General features: G+C 41.8%; 1 pseudogene; it reads right to left on the bottom strand.

The window, feature by feature from the left end:
• The window catches only part of LOC117976089 (golgin subfamily A member 2-like), a 39,332-nt pseudogene extending 26,443 nt beyond the window's left edge, over nt 1-12,889 (bottom strand).
• Nucleotides 12,890-14,017: the final 1,128 nt, after the last annotated feature.

The raw sequence follows: 14,017 nt of genomic DNA, 5'->3' as shown, positions 1-14,017 counted from the left end.
ATATGATATATCATATATCATATATCATATGATATATCATATGATATATCATATATCATATATGATATATCATATCATATATCATATCATATATCATATATCATATATGATATATCATATATCATATATCATATATCATATATCATATATATCATATATCATATATCATATCATATATATCATATATCATATATCATATATATCATATATCATATATCATATGATATATCATATATGATATATCATATCATATATCATATGATATATCATATATGATATATCATATCATATATCATATGATATATCATATATATCATATGATATATCATATCATATATCATATATATCATATGATATATCATATCATATATCATATATATCATATGATATATCATATCATATATCATATGATATATCATATCATATATCATATGATATATCATATATCATATATGATATATGATATATCTCATATCATATATATGATATATGATATATCATATATCATATATGATATATGATATATCATATATCATATATATCATATATGATATATCATATATCATATATCATATATATCATATCATATATCATATATCATATATATCATATATGATATATGATATATGATATATCATATATGATATATCATATATCATATATCATATATCATATCACATATATCATATATCATATATCATATATGATATATCATATATCATATATCATATATGATATATGATATATCATATATCATATATCATATATGATATATCATATATCATATATGATATATCATATATCATATATCATATATCATATATGATATATCATATATCATATATGATATATCATGATATATCATATATCACATACACCATACATACATCATACATACAGCATATATACATCATATATATCATATATACATCAATCATATATATATGAACTTTCTAGAATAGGTATATCAATAAAGACAGGAAGTGTACAAGTGGTTGCCACAGGCTGAGAGGAGCAGGGAATGGTGAGTGACTGCTAATGGATATGGCACTTTTTTTGGGGGGTGATGAAAATGTTCTGGTCAGACAATGGCAATTACGAAACTGTATACACACGAAAAACCAAAGAATCACACACTTTAAAAGGGAGAATTTAGCTCGGCATGGTGGCATGCGCCTGTACTCCCAGTTACTCGGGAGGCTGAAGCAGGACTGCTTAGAGCCCAGGACTTCAAGGCTGCAGCGAGCTATGATCGCTCCACTGCACTCCAACAAGGATGACAGTGTGAGACCCGTTTTCTAAATAATAATAATAATAATAAATAACCCAAGGTACTCAGTTCACATGCAAAACCACTGGTAAACATAAATTATCTCCAAGTAATCTAGAAAGAAAATGAGCACATAAGACGTCTTCTAAAAACACACATATATTTCTTTACATGTTACATTTAACGTAAAAATCAGCTATGCAGAAGTTACATGAACATTTTATGTTGGAAAGGTAAATGACTATTATTAATACAGAATGGTTAAGTACATTTATGTTTTTATGTACAAACGCATAAAAGGAAAAGCATCCTTAAAATAAACACCATCAATGGCTCCTCGGTGGTCACAAAACAAAATCCTCACACCTTTGTCTGCCTTCACAATTGAGCTTTATCCACCTTTTCAGGCTGATCTCCCATTATTACCTGACACAAACTTGGGTGGGCCAGAGTTTCCACTGACCATCCCCCCACTATTCATCCAACACCATGTTCACTGCCTCCCATTCCTGACCATTTGCCTTTTGTCTTCAACTAATTCTGGGGACGTTCTGTCCAAATAAATGATCCATATTCTTGAAGGCTGGAATCAAGTCCTATTACAAATATATTTTCTCACCCTCTCCAGAGCATAGCAACCCAGCATCTACTGGCCTCTCACAGCTCTAACCATCCACAACCCTAAACTGGCTTCTCATCAAACGGGTACTTTTCACCACCCAAATTCAATTAATTCACTCTTACAATAATAAAGAATAGTTGCCTACAGCCTACCTTTTCCAGCCTTGATTCAATCATTTATCAATTTTATCTTCAAAGTCCCTCACTTCAGGGAGATGATATATCAGCTTTCACCCAGAGTCCTAAAGAAAACAGCACTCTTGCCAATGACATAGTGCCACCTAGTGGCAACGTAAGGTAAATCACAGTGGCAGTAGGAGGATCTCTACACTACTTTTACAGGAATGCACTGCAGGTAAAAAATAAGAAGCTACAGTACTGTTTGGCAGGACAATTTGTTTCATACGTGCATACTATCGCCCTGACTAAATTAACTCTCAAGTCTTACAGGTATTATTTGTTTTCAGTTCCATGCACAGATTAGCCATTTAGTACTTACTAAATCAAACTCAATTTCTGAAGTGTCTTACACCAATATATTCATGCACATATGGTTAAAATTTTCCTTGAGGATCTATCATGTGAGAGTGTGGCTTATTACAACAAGTAAACAGAACAAATAAATACAAAATGAAAAGAAATCGCATGATTTACTCGCATATAAGGGAGCTTGTTGTGGATTAAGTTTCATGACCCAGGACACTGAAACAGAAATGGAATAAATGAGAATAAAATTAAAAGTTGTCATCAAAAATACATAAGCCACCTAAAGTCCTAGGTGTCAAGCATAGCTCTATGAGTACAATCCCCTGCCTGAGATTACCATATGCCCAGCTGTATGCTATACACTAAGACATTTAGGAAGGAAGCGGGGTCAGGGATTGACCCCAGACTCAATCTTTTCAAGTGGGGAAGAAAGATCTTCCGATTGAAAAATAAAGACAAAAAAGGCTTCACTGTCACAGAAGTTTCAACAACCAACAGGATATTTAAAACAGTTATCAAAGCAAAACCACTGTATGTTCACTTACATTTTTACACAGTCCCTCAAACTCACAAAATGCTGTTTGCTCAGGGACTTCTTCCAGTCTTACTAGGGAACCTGGAAAGTGAGGGGAGGATTGCAAGGGACCACTAGAACTCTCTTCCTCAATTCCCCTTCTCTGAGAAGGGAGGCTACAGCTTGCCTCTCTAACCACTAAAAGGCATCACCCTCCTCAAAGTTAATAGCTGGATTCCCTGATACATATTTTCACTAAATGAATTCTCATAAAACTCTCATTAAGATTTAGAGAAGGCTTCCAGGGTTGAATTCCTGAACATTAAGAACAGCATGTTTTTTAAAAGTTTAACTTGGTGATTGGACCAGGACTTCATCTAGGCTATGAATGCTCAGAATGGTAGGTCCTTTACCAAACAGCTTGAGTTTGTGTATAAAGTGATCTCATCCTCTTAAGAGTCAGAGAAACAGAACCAAGCGACTTCACTATAATTTGATCTGAGGAAGTTTCTTACTCACAATAGGTAAATGAAGGCACATACTAACCAGCAATATAAACAACAATATCAAGTGTCATTCACACATGCAAAAAACAGACAAAATCCCAAACTCTGTGTTCTAACAAATCGCAAAAACCTCACTAACAATAAATTGAAATGACCAAATGTTCGGACCGAAAAGCAATGCCTTGGTAGCCTAGCCATGCCTAACTCAAATAATAGAACCATCTCGATGTTAAAATCCTCACAGATCAAGCTGTGTATGTCTCGGGTCAAGACTTCGCCAAAAAGCAGTGAGCACACACTTAAGAGGGAAAAAATCTACCTCAGCCTCCTAAATGCAATCATCTCTACACGAGTTGCAGGCCCCAAGCTTCAACGTGTTCTGCTGGACAACGCAGTAGAAAGCTGACAAGCAGGTGGCCTTCCCACACTGACTGAACCACCTCCATGCCCATGTCCATTCATTTTCTTGTCCACCCCATGTGCTGTAACAGACCTCCTGGCTCAGGGCACTCTTTCCTTCCTGACGGCCTTCACTTAATGACTTTGTACTTTTAGGTGCAAAAATTATCTGCAGAAATCCACACTGAAAACCAAGCTTGAGAAAGGCAGCAATAACCAACATTTTTACAAGAACAACAAGGTCAATTTCAAGCCCATCAGATTCAAATAGCAAGCATGGATGAAAATGAAAGATTGAAAGGCTTGAGTGCCTTCTTAATGTATTAAATATCCATTTAATTTACAATTAAGCTCACTGTGCTCACTGGCCTTTTAATCAGCTTTCCAGGTCCTGCTCAGACTTGCCTAGGACATGGGAATGAAAGAACCTATAAATTTATGGACCAATCTACCTTAACTAACTTGTCAAGTGTTCCTGCATCAAGCAGAAGAAACATCAGTGAAACTGATACAGGAATTAACCCCTTGTTAATCCATAAAACTTAAAGGAGCGGGATCCAATCTTCTGGCTTCCCTGGGCCACGCTGGAAGAAGAATTGTCTTGCGCCACACATAAAATACACTAACACTAATAATAGCTGCTAAGCTTTAAGAAAATTGCAAAAAAAGAAAATCTCATAATTTTTTGTTTGTTGTGAGATGGAGCCTCACTCTGTCACCCAGGCTGGAGTGCAGTGGCACCATCTTGGCTCACTGCAACTTCTGCCTCCTGGGTTCAAGCGATTCTCCTGCCTCAGCCTCCCGAGTAGCTGGGATGATAGGCGTGTGCCACCACGCCCAGCTAATTTTCGTATTTTTAGTAGAGACGGGGTTTCACCATGTTGGCCAGGCTGGTCTCAAACTCCTGACCTCAGGTGATCCACCCACCTCGGCCTCCCAAAGTGCTGGGATTACAGGTATGAGCCACCGTGCCTGGCCAATGTTTTAAGAACGTTTACGAATTTGTATTGGGCCACATTCAAAGCCTTCACAGGCTGCATGCAGCCTGCAGGCCGCGGTTGGACAAGCTTGGATTAGAGAAATCTACAGAGACAAACTAGTGACTTAGTAGCCCTCTGATCTCTCATGATTCGCAAGAAACTTAGGATGACTATGTGTAAAGACCACAAACATCAATTTAACTGAATGGTTCCCGCCACACTGGAATGAGGAAGCTGAGCAAACTCAGAGGACTCTAAGAAAGGGCTGATGTCATCTGAACTGTTCGGAATTATAAACTCCTCTAAACATGTTTCAAAGCCAGAACTCGTAAGAGCTGTTCTGATACACGGATTAAAGAGGGATGACAAAGTGTCTGTCCCCCACACTGGTCAAAGGGACAGGTCATTGTTATGCTGGCAATGCAGGCTGCTGAAAAGAATGTATCTGTCAAAAGTAATCAAAGTAATGACCCCAGAAGGCTCCAGAAACAGACTGGTAAATTCAGGTTGCTTTCAGACTTCCACAATGCTGGCACACAAGGGGAAAGACAAAACTAACATTGACAGAGCATTATATTTGATATTACATTTAATCCCCATTAAAAAGATACTATTTCCCGTTTCACTAGTGACAAAGTTGATCTTTCAAAGGTTAAATTATTTAACACCAAGGTCAAAGGGTAAGTTGGAGAGACCAGATTCAAACCCAGTCTGACATTAAAACATGTGTTTTCCCCCCACATCGTCTCCTGCTAATAACCTCAAATCTAAAAACTGACTTGCCCTACACCTTGAGCCCCATCCTACAAACTCTCCCTGACGTTATTAATTCAGCTGTCACTGTGCACCTACAACGTGCCAGACACCATACTCCTCAAGACTCTGTAGGCACAGAAGGAACAGATAAAAATCCCTACCTTCATAGATATTATTCTAGGGGTAACACAGGTAAATAAAACATTAAAATAGTTTTCACATAGTAGCAAATTCCATATAGCAAAATAAAACAGAAGAAGGAATAGCAAATGAGGGAGATGCCCTTTTAAACATGGTGCTGAGGGAAGGCCTCCCTGAGAAAGATCTCATTTACCCCAAAAATAATAAAGCAAGTAATAGAAAAAACAGGTAAAAGGTGTTCTAGACACTTAAACCTGCCACATTGAGAACTCAGGGTTCTGATGCAAAACCTCGCTGCATATAATGCATTAACTTATTTTTATACATTTAAACAAACAAACTCTACTTAAGAACTGTGTTCTAAAGGAAGGAGCATATTACAGGAAGGCAGTTTTTGGTCAGAGTAAACACATTTAAAAACTAAACCTATTGAAAGACCAAGAAAGAACAACTGAAAGTCTTTGCTTTGTCAGATTTTTGACCAAAAGGAAAATTAAAGAAACACACCATGCCCATCCAATGATTTCACCAAGGAATTTTAAGAGAGAAAATCCTACTTCTTCCTCACCCAGTAGCCAGTGAAATGACTGAGCAAATTCACAAGTTCACTGGGGCTGCTTTCATGTAACACAGGGACAACACATGACAGACACAGTGGAACCCTACAGGTTGCCTAGTATTTGAAAGACTGTGAAGAGGAGGAGATGTCAAAATTCAAAGTCTTAAATGATGTAGTTTTAAGTATGTTCAGCAATTTCACCACTCAGTAGTAAAACCAGCTACAGTTGAAAGGAATCAGAAATTTGAGGGGTGTGAAATAAGCAGAAGCACAGAAGTTAAGGATTTGTATTCTTCCCACATTTTCCACTTTATTTTATACTGCTGAGAAAAAACAAATTTAATAGTTTTCTGCTGTATAAGAGAGACACATTCACTTTATGTCACAGTAAGAGTCACTCAATTTTAATACAACTATCTCAATGTATAAATTAACATTCTCCCCCATTGCCCACACATAGTAAGTCTCTTATGATGCTGCTGATTAGAGAAGCAAAAGTTGCCGCTACAATTCTCTTCCTGCATTTTAATATAAATAATCATCAGTCTTTTCTTCATACAGTGCAGTGTGGACACTATCATCAGAATGTACCAGCAGTGGGTGTGCAAAGTTTACAAAGATTAGCAAGAGCAAAAGCGTTGACATTTTTGAAATTCATGCTGCTGCAAAGAAGTATGTAAAAACTCACTCACTATAGAGGACCACACAGAAACTCAGGCATGAAGTTATATGGCTGTGTGATTGGTTTGGGAGAAGGAACGGAAAGCACTTCCACCAACCTATATGCCTGAGCAAATTAATGCAAAACCTCAGAAGCTACAAAAAAGTTTATCTACCTAAATTAAAATTGGTGTCCACAGCAGTAGCCTGCAAAATGCCTGCGAAGCGCAAAGTGGTAAATATTTTAGGGTCTGTAGGTCATATGGTCTCTGTTAAACAATATGTAAATGAATGGGTGTGGCCGTGTTCCAATAAAACTTCATTTATAAAAAGAGGCAGCATGGTACATCCAGTCAGCAAGCTCTAATGTACCAACCCCCGGTCTAACACTAACCAAATACCTCTTAATAAGCCAAAGAAACTGTGTCCTCTTAGGCCGGAAGCGGTGGCTCACACCTATAATCCCAGCATTTTGGGAGGCCGAGGCGGGGAGATCACCTGAGGTCAGGAGTTTGAGACCATCCTGGCCAACACGGTGAAACCCTATTTCTACTAAAAATACAAAAATTAGCCAGGCGTCGTGGCGGGCGCCTGTAATGCCAACTACTGGGGAGGCTGAAGCACGAGAATCGCTTGAACCCAGGAGGCAGAGGTTGCAGCGAGCCTAGATCACGCCATTGCACTCCAGCCTGGGCAACAAGAGAGAAACTCCGTCTCAAAAAAAAAAAAAGGAAATAAAAGTATACAAAGTGAAAACAAAGAAATTAAACTGCCCTTATTTGCCAGTGACATTACTGTCTATGCACAAAATTCCAAAAATCTACAAAAAAGCTTCTAGTACTAAAAATGAGTTTAGCAAGGTTGTAGAATCCAAGGTCAGCATATAACATAAAATCATCTTCCTATATACTAGCAATCACCAGCTGGAAATTGAGAAGTATCATTCACAACAGTACCACAAACATGAAATAAATGTGTAAGATTACAAAATACAAGCAAGATCCAACTGCTAAAAACTACAAAACACTGACGAAAAATCTAACAAGGTCTAAATAAATAGATATACCATGTTCATGGCTCATTATTAAAATGTCAGTTGCCTCCTAACTGATTTCCAGTTTCAATGCAATGTCAATCAAAAACCCCAGCAGGCTGGGCATGGTGGCTCTCATGCCTTTAAGCCCTACACTTTGGGAGACCATGGTGGGAGGATTGCTTCATCCCGGGAGTTTGAGACCAGGCTGGGCAACATAGAGAGACCCTGTCTCTACAAAAATAAAAAAAAATTAGCCAGGCATGGCGGTGCATGCATGTGATCCCAGCTACCTGGGAGGCTGAGGTGGGATAACCACTTGGTTCAAGGCTGCAGTGAGCAGTGATCCTGCCACTGCGTTTCAGCCTGGGCAACTGAGTGGGACCCTTTTTTTTTTTTTTTTTTTTTTGAGACAAGGTCTCGCTCTGTCGACCAGGCTGGAGTGAAGGGGTGCAATCTCGGCTCACTGCAACCTCCATCTCCTGGGTTCAAGTGATTCTCCTGCCTCAGCCTCCCAAGTAGCTGGGATTACATGTGCCCGCCACCATGCCCAGCTAATTTTTCTGTTTTTAGTAGAAACGGGGTTTCACCATGTTGGCCAGGCTGGTCTTGAACTCCTGAACTCAAGTGATCCACCCACCTCGGCCTCCCAAAGTGCTGGGATTACAGGCATGAGCCACCGCACCAGGCCATGAAACACTTTCTTCCACCCACGGCTTTCTCTTCTCTCCCCATTTACAGCAGTAAGACAGCCTAACCTGGGAAAGAGAGAGAGAGGGAAGCTACTTCCAAATGGATGCCTGTCCCCATCAGTAATAACCAAGTCTATTCAAGTGCTAGATGTTAACTTTAAAAGAAGGAAACATCAAAAGTCCAAGTTTCGGCCGGGTGCAGTGGCTCATGCCTGTAATCCCAGCACTTTAGGAGGCTGAGGTGGGTGGATCACGAGGTCAGGAGTTCAAGACCAGCCTGGTCAATATGGTGAAACCCCGTCTCTACTAAAAATACAAAAATTAGTCAGGCATGGTGGCGTGTGCCTGTAGTCCCAGCTACTCGGGAGAGGCAGAAGATTCGCTTCAACCGGGGAAGCAGAGGTTGCAGTGAGCCAAGATCGTGCTACTGCACTCCAGCCTGGGTGACAGAGCGAAACTCCGTCTCAAAAAAAAAAAAGGTCCAAGTGTCTTCGCCTAGCTTTGTCAGGAATGTTTTTACCCTCAATCTGTAAGTGTGACCAAACATATTTTTTAAAGGTTTACCCTCAATCTGTTAAGTTCAAAGGTTTACTATAATCTCTTCATAAGAAAACTATTGGAAAGATGGAATAAAATACACAGAAATGTCCTTAACAGGTAAATATTTATTTTTCTTTCTTATTATTATACTTTAAGTTCTGGGGTATATGTGCAGAACGTGCAGGTTTGTTGCATAGGTACACACGTGCCATGGTGGTTTGCTGCACCCATCAACTCGTCATCTACACTAGGTATGTCTCCTAATGCTATCCCTCCCCTAGCCCCCCAACCCCCAACAGGCCCCAGTGTGTCATGTTCCCCCCTCCCTGTGTCCGTGTGTTCTCACTGTTCAACTCCCACTACAGGTAAATATTTCTAGAATGTATCTACTCCATCAGGTAGTGTAAGTATTCTAAACTGTGCTAGTACAGCTGCTTTAAATCACTGCTTTCTTCTGCAAATGGTGGCACCTTGAAAGTGTTATCTTGAAGGGGAAGTGAGTGATTTGCTCATGTCTCTACTGAACTAACACTGTTAACACCCAGTCCAGTTCTACCTTAAACAAGTCTCAGAAATACAGACATAATCCATACTTGTTATTTGTCAAGAATAAGGTAAAATAAGGAAAGTTGGAACTAACTCATATCCTCTTATGACTGATGTACTGAAAACAATCCATCTCTCACCATTTCCTAAATAGCATAGTCACAAAGAGCTCTACCCTACCAAGTACTCTGCAAGTCCCACTCGCAAAGGAAGACTCACAGGTGACTGAGAAGATAAATTTGCTATTGTTTCCATTATCCTTCAGTTCATCTGACACCTGTGAAGAAATGCATTTGGATAAGACTCACAAGTCTCAGGGCCCCTTCTTTATGAAAGAAATAGCTAAGCCTCCATACTCAGAAGCATCAGACTTTTCAGAATGCTTAAGTCATGTAAAAACGTATCAAAATTATTATCATTACAGCTACCAGGAAATAGCTACCTACTCCATGTTAGATACTGCAGTTAAGTATCTCACACAGTTTCACTGATTCCTAACAACACTGCAAAGCATGTTACTAACCCTTAAGGAGTAGGAAGCTGAAGCTCTGAGAGGCTATGCAACTACTCAATGGAAATGTGGGGATCTGAACTCTACCTAGCTCCAAAGGGCGTACTTTCTTCTAAAATTTCTAATTTTTTTCCAATTTCACAATGGAGGCAGAGTTTTCACTACAATTTTAATAATTTCGCCAGCTGGGTGGGGTGGCTCACGTCTGTAATTCCAATACTGTGGGAGGCTGAGGTGGGAGGACGGCTTGGGTCCCGGGGAGACAATTGGGCAACAGTGAAGATTCCGACTCTAAAAAAATAATAATTTCACCAAAAGGGGGGACAGATTTCTAAATCGGAATCTCTTGTTAAAATCCTTAGAGCACTAGTTAAGCCCCACTTCTTTTCAAAAAATAACCGACAGATTAAAAAAAAGGTTAGAAATCCTTTTAAAGTAAATTTCATCAGAGATCTGCAAGGGAATTGTCATTTTGGACAAGTCCCCAGAGTTGGTGGCCCTCTCCTGTGTACACCAGCTACCACTAGGCAGTAAAAGTAATTTACCCAATTCAAACACATACCGTGCCTGCACTATGTTAAGACCACTGGCAAAGAGGGTACAAAGTTAAATAAGGTCTATCACAGCCCTCAAGGAGTTAAAGGACTAGAGGAGGAGTCCATTTATAGTATAGTATGTGTGCAGTTACCATTTAGTCAAGGCAAACGAACTGTTGGAAATCCTACAACAATAGTACCTACAGTATAACATGCCATCACCGCCCACAGAAGGAAAGCAACTGGTGCCCTCGTCACGTTATGTTGTTAGTACTTGCTTACATGATGTCCCTCCCTGACAATCCCTTCCAACCTCTGTCAACCTCCTTCCCCACAATCACACACACACACAAAACCACACTGCCAGGAAGGGAAGCCATTGAGTGAGTATTGTGAATCCTACAAGTGGCTCTGTAGTTTAAAAGGGCAATGCCTGTGCCTGAAGAAAATTTGTCTTTAGCTTCATCAGGTGAAGAAAATTGGTTTTATAACACAAGGCCCACCAAACCAGAAAAGCCCAGGAACGCTTCTCCACAGGACTCACTTAGCACGAGAAATCACTCAGAGCAAACTGACGCACACAGTATTTGTCTAATTTTTCTTTTTCATTTAGCAGAAGGTAAGGTAAAGGAATACAACTGAAGTTAATAAATGACACTCTAGCCATTTTGATCATTTGTCACTATAAATGATAGACATTTAAGCTAGTTCCATCTGGGGAAGTGAAACAGAATCATGTTCATATAATAAGCCACACGAACCAAATTCAGTGGAATACGTGCACCCAAAACTGGACCAGACTTGTACTGAATGCAGCCTGCAAATCCCCAAGAGTCCACGACAGAATACAAGAACAGTAACACTGGTTTATCTCAACTCATCTTAGCTCCCTCACAAACTTGCCAACAATGACCTTTCAAGAACTGCACCGTTTGTCCTCATCTGGGCAATCCCGTGGCTTAGAAAAACTGAATAAATTGCTTCTTCGAAAAATAAAACAACGCGGGGAGGGGGGAGTAGTAACAAAAAAAAAGGCACACTGGTTTTTACTGTACTGAAGCAATAAACTCTCCAACTAACTTCATTAATGAGTATCAGCAAAGAATGAACACCAAAATACCGCTCAATCCAACTTTCATCGTGAATTCTGGAATTCACAGTAGGATCATTAAATGTGACGGTATCACTCTGCTATAAAAACTATTTCCAAAACAAAACAAACCTATCTACCCCCTTTCTTGATTTAAAAAAAAAAAAAAAGAAAGAAGGAAAATTTGAGGGTTTTTGCTTTTTTCAACTTCACATACCGGTTTGCCTTTGCAAAAAAAAAAATTGTTTAGTCTCAAAGTATAGCTGCAAGGTGGACCGGCTGCACGGGTCCCAGAGGGCCGCTCGCCTCCGACGGTCGCAGTTTCAGCCGGGCCGCGCCCGCGAGAAACAGCGGAGAGGCCCCAGCAGGCGGGCGCCGCCGGACAGGTTTACCGTCCGCGTCGGCCCCGGGGAGCCGCTCCCTCGCGCCCGCAGCACTTGTTCGCGGCGCGGACTCCACACCGCGGCCGCCCGCCCCAGGAGAGGACTGAGTCCGCCCCAGCGGCGCCAACCCGGGGACCCGGGGCAAGGGTTCGGGGCCATCCGCGGCCGGGCGCGCCCCCCATCCGGAAAGCGGCGACGGCCCCCAAGTTGGGCTGCGGAGTGGGAGGCGCGCCGAGCCCCAAGCAGACAATGCGGGAGAAGGGTGATGCGCAGGGAGGAGGGGTCCGCAAAGCTGAGGTCCCCGCGCCGCCCGGCTACCCATCCGTTCCGCCCGCCCCTGAAGCCCCGCGCAGCCCCCGACCCTCCTCTGGGGCCCGCCCCACCGAGCGGCCGCAGGGGACGGGCCGCGCTCCGCACCCCGACCCCTCCTCAAATCACAAAACTTCCCCCAACTCCGCCAACTAAGTTGCGCTCTCACCGTGCGGCTCCCGGGGCTCCCCCGCGGGCCCAGCCGAGACAGCTCCTCACCTTCGCCGCGAAGAAAGACAATAGGCTGCCTCTCCCCCGGCGGCGGCAGCAGCGGCTGCGGCTAAAGCGGCGGCAACCGAGGCGAGCGATGGGCACGGCGGTCTCGACCGAGCCGAGGGGCTTCACCGCTGCTGCTCCGGCTCCGCGACAGCTCTGCACGTAGTCCCAGCCACCCCGCGCACCGGCTACAAGCTGCCCGGGGGTGGCCGGGGCACGCAAGAGGGCAGTAACGTCTGCGAGTCCTCCCGTGAGTACACGCGGAGCAAGGGCTGCGAGCTGGGATTGCACGGCAGAGCTGCCCATCCCGCTCCACGAGACCAATAGTAAGGCACCTGGGCGGGGCGCTCAGGTTGCTCAGGGAGGCTGAGGTTGACCGCCGGGGCTGCTCTGTGGCAAAGTGATCACAGCAGGGTGGCTGGCAGAGACTGCTCTGGGAAATGCCCACTCACGGTCTCCTCTCCGCCCTGTTTCTAGAAACTGCCCTTTCTCTGTGTGCTCGTGGTTACCTGAGCTGTAGCATTTAACCACACATCGTGAAATGATTTACTCCTCTATTTCCCCCACTTCAACTCAGGAAGTGGGGTTGAGTCTTCTGCGTCCACAGCCTAGGACAGTCTAAGGTATTAGGTATTAAATATAGGTATTAAACAAGTGTTGGATGGATGCACGGCGCTATGGCGGAATCACAATTGTGACAGTGCATTCCGTGAACTTTTGGCTACTCGATCACCACAGTCGTTCCGCGTTCAAGCTGCAAAGGACCTCAGAAATCATCGGATTGCTTTGAGAAACAAAATGTGGTCCGTGTACCAACGGCGGCCGACGAGAATATATTAGTTGGTACACGGAGAAACTTCTTTTTTCAAATAGTTAAGTGTTTTAGTGCTCATTAGGAGGGAAATGCCTATCACGTCAAATCATTGTTTCATTAATGTTACTTCTTAGGTCAAATAAAAAGTGGCAAAAAACAAGTGTTTTTCAAGAAAAATGTTAAGTAAAACTTGAGACACTTTATATGCAGTTCAAGAATGTAAAATACTAGTTGACAGTGATTGAAGTAAGAACAGTTGGTTAGGTAGGAGGAGAAGATTATTGGCTGGGAAGGAGGAGGAGGGAACCCTCTGTGGTGCTGATTCTGTATTTTGACCTGGGTGATGGATAACAAAAGTATGTACATCAATAAAAAATACGTCCAGTGCACTTTAGATTAGTGCACTTTACACATTTTATACATGTATTTTTAATGTCAATTTTTTAAAAATCTGG

The sequence above is a fragment of the Pan paniscus genome, chromosome 16, assembly GCF_029289425.2.
Source record: "Pan paniscus chromosome 16, NHGRI_mPanPan1-v2.0_pri, whole genome shotgun sequence".
Classification (NCBI taxonomy): Eukaryota; Metazoa; Chordata; class Mammalia; order Primates; family Hominidae; genus Pan; species Pan paniscus.
The sequence above is the reverse complement of the archived record's forward strand: the minus strand, read 5'-3'. Positions and strand labels throughout refer to the sequence as shown.